Source organism: Chiloscyllium plagiosum, chromosome 3, assembly GCF_004010195.1.
Source record: "Chiloscyllium plagiosum isolate BGI_BamShark_2017 chromosome 3, ASM401019v2, whole genome shotgun sequence".
Classification (NCBI taxonomy): Eukaryota; Metazoa; Chordata; class Chondrichthyes; order Orectolobiformes; family Hemiscylliidae; genus Chiloscyllium; species Chiloscyllium plagiosum.
The window spans coordinates 22962353-22978786 of record NC_057712.1 but is presented as its reverse complement, the minus strand read 5'-3'; positions in this window follow the sequence as shown (position 1 = coordinate 22978786).

The following is a 16434-nucleotide window of genomic DNA, read 5'->3' as shown; positions in this document are numbered from 1 at the left end:
CTGTGTCTTTTTTTTTGATATTATTAACTCTTAGGACTAAGACACCAATACCAATACTGGCAATTTATTGTCTTTATTGCCATTTGTCTGCTTGACATCTCACTAATAAGGCAGTACACCAGACAATTTTAAGAGGCTAAGGTGCCTTGAACATTTTTCCTATCACAATGGCTTTAGGTGCTACTGTCACAATGTTACATTTCACCTCAGTTTAAATCTGCGTGCTTATTTACACATGAGACAAGACTTCCAACAGAATTCTCTCCAATGAATGCATCTCCTTAATGTGGCCTGGGAAGCAAGCTATGGAATAATAGGGCAAAGAAATACAAAGAAGAAAAAACAATACAGCACAGGAACAGGCCTTTTGGCCCTTCAAGCCTGTGCTGACGCATTCTGCCCTTCCATACCAAAACTATCTTCATTCACAGGATCCATATCCCTCTATTCCCTTCCTACTCATGTATTCATTCAAGTGCTTCTTGAATGCTGCGATTGTGTCTGCTTCCACCACCTCCTCTGGCAGTTCCAGGCACTCACCACGCTTTGTGTGAAAGACTTGCTTCACACATCTCTTTCAAACATCTCCCCCTGCCTGCACCTTGAATCTGTGACCCCTAGTAATTGACTCCTCCACCATGGGAAAAAGCCTTATACATTCCGCTCTATCCACGCCATTCACAATCTTATAAGCTTCTATCAGGTCACCCCTCAACCTCATGTGTTCCAGCAAAAACAAACCCAATCTGTCCAACCTTTCTTCATGGCTAAAATCCCCCCCAGATCAGGCAACATCCTGGCATACCTTTTCTGTACTCTCTCCAAAACATCCACAGCCTTTTGATAGTGTGGGGACCAGAACTGTGCACAATGGAAAACTAATGGAAGACAGAGAGCACAATCAGAACAAGACATTGTGACTGAGAATTGTTGTAGTAAATGCCAACCATAATGACCAATAAAGGTGTATTCAATCTGTGAAGTGGAGAGAAAGCTGGAATAACCAGTTAAGTTGCACACTTTTGCTCAGGTGCAACGTTTATTGTTACATCAGGGGAAATTACATTATGTGACCCTGTTTGCTAAATATGTGCTCAGTTGGAGCCAATATGTAAACAACAATTCCCTGTGCTGACAATGGGCCTAAGGAAAATAAATAAAGACGACAGTATAGAACTAGAACCAAGTAAAAACCTGCAAGGCCCAAGTTAGGAAAAATGGGCACTTTTGCAGTCTACATGAGACCCTTAACTCTCCTCCCATCCAATGTTCCCCCACCTCCATGATAGCCAAGTGAGAGCTTGGACAAGGTGAAAAAATGCAATAGACAAACATAACCCTAAACTAGTTTAGGTGCATGGGTGCTCCCTGACCCATTTGTTGACCTGTCCCCAGTCTTCCCAAAGGTCGTGTTTCACTCCCCTCACAAAGATTGGGACTGTTCCCAGGGGTCCTAGCTGCCATTGGTGTTCCTGTTCAAACACCAACTCAGACATACATCTGGCTGCAGCACTAATGTGGATGGACATACACATCACATTGAACTCCACAATTAGCATTATCATAATCAGCAACAGCTTTGCATCTCGAATATTAGCATTTTTGACCTTAACCTCAAATATTAGCACCATTAAACACAAATACAACAATGCTTGAAGGAAGAAATAGAGTAGAACATACAACAGGCTAAAGAGGAGAAATATTCCATAACTGCATAATCACAAATGTGTTTCTTACATCCCATCAGCTTCAACAAGCAAAAATCCTCAAAACTATGATGGGATTCAGAATGAAGTAAAATACCTTCAACAATCACATTAACATTACAAATGGTGAAAGCTTCAGAGTGGAGACAAAGATAGCCATTAAACAAGAGCAGCAGCACGGCCATAGATAGCTCAAAAAAGTTAATAACTCACCTCCTTCACACTAGAGAGAAGCTGAACAGGCTGGGGCTGTTTTCTCTGGAGCGTGAGAGGCTGAGGGGTGACCTTATAGAGATTTACAAAATTATGAGGGGCATGGATAGGATGAATAGACAAAGTCTTTTCCCTGGGACCGGGGAGTCCAGAACTAGAGGGCATAGGTTTAGGGTGAGGGGGGAAAGATATAAAAGATAAGGGGCAACTTTTTCATGCAGAGGGTGGTACGTGTATGGAATGAGCTGCCAGAGGAAATGGTGGAGGCTGGTACAATTGCAACATTTAAGAGGCATTTGGATGGGTATGTGAATAGGAAGGGTTTGGAGGGATATGGGCCGGGTGCTGGCAGGTAGGACTAGATTGGGTTGGGATATCTGGTCAGCGTGGACGGGTTGGACGCTGTACATCTCTATGTCTCTATGAACACCCCACATACACACAGACACGTTTTTAAGAAATTAGCAAAGAAAATGAAACTAAAGAAGCTAAAAGAACAAAGCAATGGGAAAAAAGTCTATCGGAAACATACTTATGGCATTCAGAGCACTCTCAAAGATTAGCAGTTGTTAACTGTTAACTGCTCCACATACATGTAACCCTATCAATCAACACCATATAAATTGGTGTTCCTTTTCCAAGCCTGGCTTCTTGCATTCTTGTCCTGATAAGTGCATGATGAAATGCTTTGATTTTGTGTCTCCGCTTAGCAAATTTCTGTACTATCAGGCAATTTAATATCAGTTAATAAAAATAATAATATGTGGAATAAAACCTTATTATCAGTAATTGTGGCCATATAATGACCAGATTGTGAGAAGAGATTCATCTGCTTCACACATGTCCTTTCGGGAAGGAAAGCAGCCATCTCTGCCTAATGAAGGAAGGTGTTCTTGATAGTGTGACCAAAAGGCATTGCTCCACAACATGCAATTTTGGTTTCATCAGGGTCACTCAGCTCCTGACCTCACTGCTGCCTACTATTGATAAAGGATCTGAAATCCAGGATGGTATTTCTGCTCTTTAACTCAAAGTCACAGTTGATCAAGCAGGCATCAACAGCACAGGTAAAACTGAAGTAATGAGAGTCTGGGGGAACCTTTCCACTGGCTGGAGGCAGACCAAGATCAAGGGAAGGTGACTGCAGTTATTGGAGACCGATCAACTCATCTCCAGCACATCATTGCAGGAATTCTTCAGGGTAGTATCCTTGGTCCAATCTCTTCAACTTTCCCTTCATCACAAGGTCAGACGTTGGGTTGTTCACTCATGAGAGCACAGCATTCAGTTCCATTCACAGCTGCTTAGATGATGAAGCAGTCCATATCCAAATGCAGCAAAACCTGGACAACATTCAGGCTTGGCTTAATGAACAGTGTTACAATAGCTTGGTATTTAAACATTTTATTGAACTTGAATTTGAAGGCTTGTGGATGCTTGAATTTTTTAAAGAGCTCAATGAAAGGACAGTGGAACTTTATTTTAGTAAGACATTTGTCAAGAATTACATGCCTTGCAGTAACTGCCTGTGTACTGTAGACTCCGTTTGCCTGAGCTTACAGCTGTCAGTTTATAACTTCAGCTTTGGAGACTGTTTGGATTTTCCAGTTGTTGGCAGCCTGGAATAAATTAAGAGCATCCCAGCTCAGCTTTCCTGTCTCTTGAAAACTTCTTGTTGTGATCCAATGTGTGACTGGGACCTTGATCTAGTCTGCGCCTATTCTCTTGAAGGGCATCTCAAAGAGTCCTTGATAACTTGGTACCTGAGTAAGCCTTGGCAAAACTCCCAGCGATTTCTGCTTGTGTTTGGTGACACCACTCTTGGAGAAGCAGAATGGCCAACTGGCATTTGTACTTTTTTTCTCCCTTCAAGAACTCAGACTTATTGGCGAAAAGTGTACTTTTTATATCGCCCAAATGGAATCTCTGCAAAGAAAAATCTATGTTTTCCCCTTTATCCAGAGTTTGTGGTTTGGATTATTTAATGGGGTGCACATTTATATTGCAAACTGTGTATGTGCAACCAGCTTTTGCATTAATCTTAAAGAAATTTGTTTATAATAAATTAATTATTATGTGTTTATTAAAGGAACCTGGTTGATAGATCTTTCTGTTTTCAGACCTAAATATAGAGAAAGCATACGATTGGCCATATCAAGAACTTGGTAAAACAATTAATTTCTGTAGTGACACATGGAGTAATGGACTACAGAGAGATAGTACACTCCTAGTACCTCAGTAATAACTAAGACAAGTGAAACCAATGCCACATGAATGACAGGAAATGATCACCTCCGACAAGAGAGAACATAATTCTGTCCCTTGACATTTGTACAATTATCATCATCCAATCCCCAGTACCCTGGGGTTACCATTAACCTGAAGCTTAACTAGACTAACCACATAAATACCGTCACTTCAAAAGCAGGTCAAAGCTGGCTATTCTCCAACAAGTGATTCACTTCTTGACTCCCTAAAGCCTTTCCAGCATCCCCAAAGCACAAGCCAGAATTGTGATAACCATTGAAATAGAAGCTGGAATAGATCATTTGGACTTTTGAGCAACTCAAGAAATCCATGGTTGATCTTCCACCTTAATTCCACATTACTGGACTAGATCCATATTCCCTACTTTCCTCAGTATCCAAAAATCTATCAGCATCTGTATCGAATATTACTAATAACCAAGCATCTTGTAACTCTCTGAGATAAAGAACTCCATAGGTTTTTAATTGAATGTTTAAGTGAAGAAATTTCTCCAAATCACAGTCAGAAATGACTAATGACTTATTTTGAGAACGTGACCCCATGTTTTAGATTCCCAGCTACAGGATACATTTTCTTAGCATCTTCCCCATCAAAAAGTCTCTAGAAATTTATATGTTCAATTAAATTACCTCATATTGTCTAAAATCCAGATTTTAGCTCTAATCTATTCAATCTCTTCATGTATGAAAATACCCACATCACAGATCTCAGTCCAGTGAAGATTGGTTGCACTCCCTCTAAGTTAGGTATGTCCTCATTTAGATAAGGAGATGTTAACTGTACACAGTATTTGGATGTGGTCTCACCAAAGATTTATATATGAGGACATAATCTCTTTGGAACAACTGCAACATACCATTTGTGTTTCTAATTTTTGCTCTTACTGCAAGTTAGCTTTCAATAATTGAGAGATATAATGATGTAGTGGTATTGTTACTGAACTAGGGATCCAGGTGGTTTCCCAAAAACCTGGTTTCAAATCTCACCATGGTAGCCAATGGAATTTGTGTTCCATTACAGCTAAAAAAAAGGCATTTACCTGACAATGTGAAAAATTGTCAATATACAATTTTGTACACAAAAGGTAGAACAAATCCAACTCATCCAATTACCATCCTCTTATTCAATTCTTGATCATCAATAAAGCTCAGTTTGGGTTCCACCACTTGACTTCATTAAAGCCCATAGACAAAACAGCTGAATTCCAGAGATGAGGTGACTGCTCTTGACATCAGTGTGACATTTGACCCAGTGCAGCATCAAGAAGCCCTAGCAAAACTGGAGTCAATGGGAATCAGGGAATAAAGTCATTCTGGCAAAATGGAAGATGATTGTGGTTGTTGGAGGTCATTCATTTCAACTCTAGGATTTCTCTGCATTTCCTCAGGTAAGTGTCCTAGGGCCAACTATATTAAGTTGCTTCATCAATGATCTGCCTTCTATCATAAGGTCAGAAGTGGGGTTTTTCGATAATGATTACAGAATTTTCCACACCATTTACAACTCCTTACATACTGAAACAGTCCATATCCATCAGGTAGAAGATACAGAAGCTTGAAAACACACTCACACACCAACAGATTCAAGAACAGTTTCTTCCCTGCTTTATCAGACTGCTGAATGAACCTCTTTAATTTTAAATAATATTGACCTTGCTAATATTGATCTTGCTTTGTGCACCTCCTCTTTATTCCTCATTCTGTCAAAACATGACCTGGTTTGCTATGACCTGCCTGTACTACTTGCAAAACAAAACTTTTCACTGTACTTAGGTATGTATGACTCCAATAAATCAAATAAAATCAATTTGGACAATATCCAGATTTGGGCTGACCAGTGACAAGTCACAATCATGCCATTCAAGTCCCAATCAATGACCATTTCAAACAAGTGGGAATCTAACACTGCCCCTTGATATTCAGTGCATTACCAACACTGAATCCCTCACTATCAACATCCTGGGAATCACCATTAAACAAAGTTCAACTGGACTAACTATATATGGTGGTCACAACAGGCTAGGCATTCTGCAGGGGGAAGCTCACCTCCTGACTCCCCAGAGCCTGCACATCACACATAAACTACAAGTCAGGAGTGTGATGGAATACTTCCCACTTGTCTACATCAGAGCAGCCCCAACAACACTAAAGAAACTTGGCACCGTCCAAGTCAAAGCAGCCCACTTGATTTCACCACATTCATAAACAGTGACTCTCTCCAATACCAATGCTGAATAGCAGCAATATTGACCAACTGCAAGATACATTACAGTAACCCACCATGGCTCTTAGAACCTTCCAAACCAATAATCCACCAGCATCAAGAAGGTCAAGGGTAGTAGATATATGGAAACACTACAACCTGAAGACATTCATCATCCTGAATTGGAAATATATCGCTGATCCTTCAGTGTTTCTGGGTCAAAATGATAGAACTCCCTAACAGCATTATGGGTGCTCAACAAATAGATTACAGAGATTGGTGAAGGCAGTTCACCACTACTTTCTCAATGGAAACATGGGCTGGGCAATAAATGCTGTCCCAGCTGATGATGCTTTGACCACTTGAATGCATAAAAATTGTGCATGAGGATACCAAGGTTTCCGTGAATGTAATATTTTCCCATTCTCTCACGTGCAAAATACATTCCACTTTCTTTTATGCTTCCTACCAAAGTGGGTCATTTCAAATTCCATCATATTGTACTCCATCTCAGATGTTCTTACGCCTCATCCAACCTGTCCATATCCCTTTGAAGTCTCTTTGCATTCTCATCACTACTTCTATCCCCATCTAACTACATTAGACTCTATCCCCTCAACTAAGAGATTAATGTAGAGTATAAATAATTGAGGCTCAAATGATAGATGTCAGGATGGGTGTAATTCCAACATGCTCAAGAAAGTTAAAAATCACACAACACCAGGTTTTAGTCCAACAGGTTAATTTGGAAGAACTAGCCTTTGGAGCGCTGCTCCTTCATCAGGTGGTTGTGAAATATAAGATTGTAATTCACAGAATTTATAGCAAAACCACCTGACAAAGAAGCAGCACTCTGAAAGCTTATGCTTCCAAATAAACCTGTTGGACTATAACCTGGTGTTGTGTGATTTTTAACTTTGTACACCCCAGTCCAACACCGGCACCTCCAAATCATATTCAAGAAACTGGACATCGTTCGTTTGATTGGCTCCCCATCCACTATGTTAAGCATTCACTCTCTCCAGTGATAGTGCACTGTGGCTATAGAGGATACCATTTGTAAAATGCACTCAGTGCATCTTGCCCAAGTTTCTCGCAGCCTCTCCCTCACTCACAACCTTTATAAACTCAAAGAACAAGAGCAACAAGGTTATGGGACCATTGCCATTTGGGTTCCCCTCCAAGTTACACATAACACTGTATAATCATTATTCCTTCATTGCCACTGCCCTCCCCTCAGGCAGGTTGCCTCGCCCTGTTCAACCTGGCAGGCCAGAGATAACTTGAGATTGCCACCAAAGGTTTATGGATGGAGCTCTTTAATACAACGTAATCATGGACGTGCCTCCACAGCACAGGTTACTCTCAATGTCCTCAACCTTTCAGAGATTAAACTGCAGAGTTAGATGCATCTGTGTTTGAGTGATGTTTCATATATTTACCAATTTAACCATCCTCTACTGTCTATTTCTGTTCAAGCATTAACTATACTGCCTTTCAGTTAACTCTCTTCCCTATGCAGGTCCTGCCTAACTGCTGAATGTTTTCTGGAACTTTCTGATTCTACTTCAGAATACCATTTCCATAGTTCCCTCTGAAACTTATAATAGTAAAATAAAAATGGAAAATACAACTATATTTTGTCATACTCTTGTCCCATTATAGTGCTTGTTGCAAGAAACATCCCTTGCACTTGGATCTTAATCCCAGTCAATGTTTGACCTGCAGGTTACAAATTTTTGCAAACAATATTAAACAAAAAGCATGGGATTCAACCTTGATAAAAAAAATTAACTATGCGCTCCCCAATAGGTCAGAAAACATATCCAGTGGGAAGCTAAGCAACACTGGAAAGCATAGTTCAAGTTTAATCCTCAGTATGAGATGAATTAGTTAATCTCAGTTTGGGAAGGAGTAAGTATGAAATCCATTGATGTGGATTCGGGCAAGTCCTCCATTAAACAGGATGTTTTCTCCTTAAGACTGCTCACTGAAAAAAACCATAGTGACGCAGGTCATAAGAAAATGAACCAGTTAAATAACCAATAAATAAATAAATAAATTATACTCAATGAGGACAGTGGCAATCAATTATACAGGCTCTCTGGGGAAACTCACTAAGTGTTGACTGCAGCCTTTTTTGATAGATATATTCTGATAACATCTCAACATCTAACAGTTCTTCTTCCTTCTAGGATGGCCTTCTTTCTATAACATACCACTTTCAGGTAAAAAATAACTGTTTTCTTACACGACCTTAGGATATCTCAGGCCCTGGCAGTTTACGACCACTGAGATATTTTTGAGTGTGGTCACTGTTCTCAGAAATGCAGCAGCTAATGTTGGCCTAGCAAGGTTCCACATACAGCAATATAATTCGAGTAATGCTTAAATGAAATGCCTAGATGATAAGGAGATAAATATTGAGCTGGACAGCAGGGCAAGCAAATCTGCTCTTCTTAGAAATTGTGCAAGACGATAGTTGATGTTTACCTGAGGGGATAGAGGGATTTCATGTCTGATCTGAAAGATGTTGCATTCACAATCGAATCTTGCTTGCTCCCCACCCTCAGCCCGCTTCCAAGAGACAATTTTGCCTCGAGTCATAGAGTCATACAGCACAGAAACAGACCCTCCGGTCCAACCAGTCCATGCCGAACATAATCCCAAATTAAACTAGTACTACCTGCTTGCTCCTGGCCCAAATCCCTCCAAACCTTCCCAATCCATGTACTAACCTGTCTTTTAAAAGTTGTGACTGTGCACGTATCCATCACTTCCTCAGGAAGTCTATTCCACATGTGAACGTCTGTGTCTTTTTTAAATCTCTCTCCTCTCACCTTAAAAATGTGCCCCCGAGTATTGAAATCCACCATCCTAGGGGAAAGACATCTACCATTAACTCTATCTATATCCCTCATGATTTCATAAACTTCTATGACATCACCTTGCAACCTCCTAATATGACTCTCCTTCAGAAATGAATATCCTATAATGTTGTTCTGCTGAGATTACTCAAGATCAGGGAATCTCAAACCACATTTCAGCAAATTCAGCACAAATGGAAAGGGAATCTATTTCTGACTTTGTGAGCCTGCATAACAGAGTGAACTGACCAGCTGGATTTATTGTTATTAAATATCAATGAAATAATACCACAAAATAGCATGTTGTCCAGTGCACATAAAGGTAACTCCACTTACTTCTGATTCACACTGTGGAACCAATTTACAGTAAAATAGCCTAAGGAAGCAAAAATACTGGTGCATTATTACCAATTGCAAAGTAGAAAATAGATACCTGTCACTAATCCAAAGAACATGCTGAGTCCATTAGCAACTGACGGCCAAGTGAAGGCTTTGGATAACTGATTGCTGTTTGGCAAGGTTTTGGGGCTAGTGATTCAATAGTTATGAACTTAGTACCCATCAGGAACAATATGCTTTTGATAGCATGGCAGCAACATTGTAAAATGTGTAAATAGAAATGTATTCAAAGGGTGCAGTTGCTATTGTTAGTTAATTAGAGGCCTTGGCAATCTAGACCAAGCAGTGACAAAGAGAACCATCACTGTGTAAATGTGGCATCATGATCAAAAGTGCTGCCACCACATAGCAGAAGGAAGTGACTCTGTGGGAACAGCTTTATTTCTGACAAGGAAGATATCAAGTTTTGACACTGGGTGAGAAGTGAATGTTGCATTTAATAGTTGAGAGTATCGAACTTTTCCATCTTTACGAAGTTGTACCTTCGAGCATCCATATTTTAATGTAAGACTTGGTACAACTGAAACATAATTTAGTTCCCTTTGTAAACCAGCCGTTTGAGATAAATGGCAACATTCCGTTAGCCTTAGACATGTATCTAAGACATTGTTTTGATAATCCTACATCACACCTAAAGCCTGCTTATATTCACACACAATTGTACAATTCTTTCCAAAACCAATGGTCATTTATTCAACAATCAAAGCTAGACTATTGTCTGTGCCATTGCATATGTATTGAACTTTGAACTGTTAAGGAACAGAGAAAATGTTGCTCCAGGAACATAAGTAACATCGCTACTGATGGTTTAATCCTTTTTTAAGGAGAAATACAAAACCACAGATGACATACTGGCTCAGTGGTTAGCACTGCTGCCTCACAGCACCAGGGATCTAGGTTTGATTCCATCCTCAGGCGACTGTCTGTGCAGAGTTTGCGCATTCTCCCGTGTCTGTGTGGGTTTCCCCCGGGTGTTCCGGTTTCCTCCCTCCAAAGATGTGCAGGTTAGGTGTATTGGCCATGCTAAATTGTTGCAGGATTTTCCTGCTCCTCAGATGCTGCCTGATCTCCTGTTCTTTTCCAGCACCACTCTAATCTAGACTCTGATTTCCAGCATCTGCAGTCCTCACTTTTGCCCTGCTAAATTGTTGATAGTGTTCAGGGATGTGTCGATTAGGTGCTTTAGTCAGAGGTAAATATAGGATAATAGGTTAAGAGAATGCTTCGGGGTGGGTTACACTTTGGAGGGTTGGTGTGGATTTGTTGGGACAAAGGGCCTGTTTCCACACTGTATGCATTCTATGATAATATGCTCTGGAGTATCAAATTGTTTATTTAATACTGAAATAGATGATCAGTCACTACCAAAGACACATGCTGAAAAGATGATCCAACAAGCCCTAAAGTTCAGCACAACCTTTGGTATGCGCCATGTGAGGCATGTAAATGGAACTGCTTGGGATTTGGATTAAAGTTGGTAAATGAAGATTTCCTTCAATGTTTCAAATTGGTGCACTGTTATACAGAATGCTTGGTCTAACTTTCCAAGGCTTCTAATTAATGAACAATAGCAATTGCACTCTTTGACTACATTTCTATTTCAACATTTTACAATATTGCTGCCATGCTATCAAAAGCATGTTGTTCCTGATGCATGCTCGAAAACTGAGAGACTTAAGACACATTGCATTATAAGACCACAAGACGTAGGAGCAGAAACCATTCAGCCCATCAAGTCTGCTATGCCCATCAAGGCTGATATGTTTCTCAACCCCATTCTCCCACTTTTTCCCCATAACTCTTGGTCCCCTTTACAATCAAGATCCTATCTATCTCTGTCTTAAATATATTCAATGACCTGCCCTTCACAGCCTTCCGTGGCAGTGAATTCCATAGATTCACTGGGGTGAAAAAGTTTCTCCCTATCTCTGTTTGAAAAGGTCTTCCCTTTACTCTAAGACTGTGCCCTCGGATCCTAGTCTCTCCTAACAATGGCAACATCTTTGCAAAATCCTCTCTGTCCGGGCCATTCAGTATTCTGTAAGTGTGAATTAGATCCCTCCCCCTCATCGTTCTAAACTCCATCAAGTATAGATCCAGAGTCCTCAAATATTCCTCATATGTTAAGTTGTTCATTGCTGAGACCATTCGTGCAAACCTCCTCTGAACACGCTCCAGGGCCACTATATCCTTCCTGAGATATGGGGCCCAAAACTGTGCAAAATAACCCCAAATGTGGCCTGATCAGAGCTTTATAGAGCCTCAAAAGTACATCCCTGCTTTTACATTCAAGTCCTCTTGAAATAAATGCCATCATTGCATTTGCTTTCCTAACTACTAACTCAACCTGCAAGTTTACCTTGACAGAATCCTGGACTTGAACTCGCAAGTCTCTTTGCACTTCAGACTTCTGAACTTTCTCCCCATTTAGAAAATATTACACTTTCCCACTTTGTATTCCATCTGCCACTTCGCTGCCCACACTCCTAACCTGTCCAAATCCTTCTGTTGCCTTCCCACATCCTCAATGCTATCTGTCCCTCTACCTACCTTTGTATTCTCTGCAAACTTAGTTAGAATGCCTTCCGTTCCTTCACCTAGATCATTAATATTTAAAATGAAAAGTTATGGTCCCAACACTGAGCCTTGCGGAACACCACTTGTCACTGGGTGCCACCCGGAGAAGAACCCTTTTATCCTCACTCTCTGCTTTCTCTCAGACAGGAGAAAGTGAGGACTGCAGATGCTGGAGATCAAAGCTGAAAATATGTTTCTGGAAAAGCGCAGCAGGTCAGGCAGCATCCAAGGAACAGGAGAATCGACATTTCGGGCATAAGTATTCCTGAAGAAGGTTCTTATGCCCGAAACATCGATTCACCTGTTCCTTGGATGCTGCCTGACCTGCTCCGCTTTTCCAGCAACACATTTTCAGCTCTTTCTCTAAGACAGCCAGGCTTCTATCCATGCTAGCACCTTGCCTCTAACAACATGGGCTCTTATCTTACTCAGTAGCCTCCTGTGTGGCACCTTGTCAAAGGCCTTTTTGAAGTCCAGGTAGATAACATCTATTGGCTCTCCTTGGTTTAATCTGCTCATTACTTCCTCAAAGAACTCGAGCAGATTTGTCAGGCATGATTTCTCCTTGATAAAACCATGCTGACTCTGCCCTATTTTACCAAACACTTCCAAGTATTCAGAAATCTTGTACTTCACAAAGGAATCCAGGATCTTACCCACGACCAAGATTAGGCTAATTGGTCCGTAATTTTCCGTCTTCTGCTTTACATTTTTAAACAGGGTGTCACGTTAGTGATTTTCCAGTCCACTGGGACCCTCCCTAATTGCAGTGATTCCGAAAAGATCACCACTAATACCTCCACTATCTCTTCACCTCCCTTAGAACTCAGGGGTGTAGTCCATCTGGTCCAGGTGATTTATCCACCATCAGGCCATTCAGTTTTTCTCGCAGCTTCTCCTTGGTGATGGCCACCATAGTCAGTTCTGCCCCATCACTCTCTTGAACTTTTGGAATATTACTCATGTCTTCCACCGTGAAGACTGACATGAAGAAATTTCTTTGTCATTACTTTGTTCCGCACTACTATCTCTCCTGTGTCATTTTCCAGAGGCCCAAAGCTCACATTTGCCTCTCTTTTGTCCTTTATACATCTAAAGAAACTCTAACAGTTTTCCTTTATATTACTGGCTCGCTTACCCTCATATTTAGTCTTTTCCCTCCTTATTTCTTTCTCTGTTGCCCTCTGATGGTCTTTGTAAGCTTCACAATACTCTGCTTTCCAACTGTTCTTTGCCACATCATATGCTTTCTCTTTTGCTTTTATACTATCCCTGACTTCCCCAGTCAGCCATGGTTGCCTCCACCTCCCAGTACCATGCTGCTTTTTCCTCGGGATGAATCTCTGCTGTGTTTCCTGAATTACTCCCAGAAACTCCTGCCATTCCTGTTCCACTGCCTTTCCTGCTGTCAATTGCAGTCAATTTTACCCAGCTCTTCCCTCATGCCTCTATAGTTTCCTTAATTCAGTTGAAATACCTTTGATTCTATCTTCTCTCTCTCAAGTAGAGTAAATTTGATCATTATATGATCACTGCTTCCTAAGGATTCCTTCACCTTAAGCACCTTTATCAAATCTGCCTCTTTGCACACCAGTAAATCCAGTATTATCTGTTCACTAGTGGGCTACATCACAATCTACTCCAAAAAGCTGTCTTAGAGTCATAGAGTCACAGAGATGTACAGGACAGAAACAGACACTTCAGTCTAACTTGTCCATGCTGACCAGATATCCCAACCTAACCTAGTCCCACCTGCCAGCACCCGGCCCATATCCCTCTAAACCCTTCCTATTCATATACCAATTCAGATGCCTTTTAAATGTTGCAATTGTATCAGCCTCCACCACTTCCTCTGGCAGCTCAAACCATACACGTACCATCCTCTCTGTGAAAAAGTTGCCCCTTAGGTCTCTTTTATATCTTTCCCCTCTCATCCTAAACCTATGTCCTCTAGTTCTGGACTCCCCCACCCCAGGGAAAAGACTTTGTCTATTTACCCTATCTGTGCCACTCTATAAGGTCACTCCTCAGCTCCAGGGAAAACAGCCGAAGTCTATTCAACCACTCCCGGTAGCTCAAATCCTCCAACTCTGGCAACATGCTTGTAAAACTTTTCTGAACCCTTTCAAGTTTCACAACATCTTTCCAATAGGAAGGAGACCAGAACTGCATGCAATATTTCAACAATGGCCTAACCAACGTCCTGTACAGCCGCAATATGACCTTCCAACTCCGGTACTCAATACTCTGACCAATAAAGGAAAGCATACCAAACGTCTTCTTCACTATCCTATCTATCTGCGACTCCACTTTCAAGGAGCTATGAACCTGCACTCCCAGGTCTCTTTGTTCAGCAACACTCCCTAGGACCTTACCATTAAGTATATAAGTCCTGCTAAGATTTGCTTTCCCAAAATGCAGCACCTCGCATTTATCTGAATTAAACTCCATCTGCCACTTCTCAGCCCATGGTCCATCTGGTCCAGATCCTGTTGTAATCTGAGGTAACCTTCTATGCTGTCCACTACACCTCCAATTTTGGTGTCATCTGCAAATTTATTAACTATACCTCTTATGCTCGCATCCAAATCATTTATATAAATGACGAAAAGTAGTAGACCCAGCACCGATCCTTGTGGCACTCCACTGGTCACAGGCCTCCAGTATGAAAAACAACCCTCCACCACCAATCTCTGTCTTCTATTTTTGAGCCAGTTCTGTATCCAAATGGCTAGTTCTCCCTGTATTCCATGAGATCTAAACTTGCTAATCAGTCTCCCATGGGGAACGCCTTACTGAATTCCATGTAGATTACATCTACCACTCTGCCCTCATCAACCCTCTTTGTTACTTCTTCAAAAACTCAATCAAGTTTGGGAGACATGATTTCCCATGCACAAAGCCATGTTGACTCTCCCTAATCAGTCCTTGCCTTTCTGAATACATGTATATCCTGAGCCTCAGGATTCCCACCAACAATTTGCCCACCACCAACTTCAGGCTCACCAGTCTATAGTTCCCTGGTTTGTCCTTACCACCTTTCTTAAACAGTGGCCAACGTCTAGTCTTCCAGCACCTCATCTGTGACTATCAATGATACAAATATCTCAGCAAGAGGCCCATCAATCACTTCTCTAGCTTCCCACAGAGTTCGAGGGAACTGGTCCTGGGAATTTATCCACTTTTATGCGTTTTCAAGACATCCAGCACTTCTCCTCTGTAATATGGACATTTTTCAAGATGTCACCATCTGTTTTCCTGCATTCTATATCTTCCATGTCCTTTTCCACAGTAAATACTGATGCAAAATACTCATTTAGTATCTCCTCCATCTCCTGCAGTTCCACACAAAGACCACCTTGCTGATCTTTGAGGGGACCTATTCTCTCCCCAGTTACTCTTTTGTCCGTAATGTATTTACAAAAACCCTTTGGATTCTCCTTAACTCTATTTGCCAAAGCTATCTCATGTCCCCTTTTTGCCATCCTGATTTCCCTCTTAAGTATACTCCCTACTGCCTTTATACTCTTCTATGAATTCACTCGATCTATCCTATCCATACATGACATATGCTTCCTTCTTTTTCTTAACCAAACCCTCAAGTTCTATAGTCATCCAGCATTTCCTATACCTACCAGCCTTTCCTTTCATCCTAACAGGAATATACTGTCTCTGGTCTCTCGTTATTTCATTTCTGAAGGCTTCCGATTTTCCAGCTATCCCTTTATCTGCAAACATCTGCCTCCAATCAGGTTTTGAAAGTTCTTGCCTAACACTGTCAAAATTGGCCTTTCTCCAATTTAGAACTTCAACTTTTAGATCTGGTCTATATTTTTCCATCACTATTTTTAAATCTAATAGAATTATGGTCGCTGGCCCCAAAGTGCTCCCCCACTGACACCTCAGTCACCTGCCCTGCCTTATTTCCCAAGAGTAAGTCAAGTCTTGCACCTTCTCTAGTATGTACATCCACATACTGAATCAGAAAATTTTCTTGCACACACTTAACAAATTCATCTCCATCTAAACCCTTAACACTATGGCAGTCCCTGTCTATGTTTGGAAAGTTAAAATCCCCTACCATAATCACCCTATTATTCTTACAGGTAACTACTATCTCCTTACAAATTTGTTTCTCAATTTTCCACTCACTATTAGGGGGTCTATAATACAATCCCAATAAGGTGATCATCCCTTTCTTA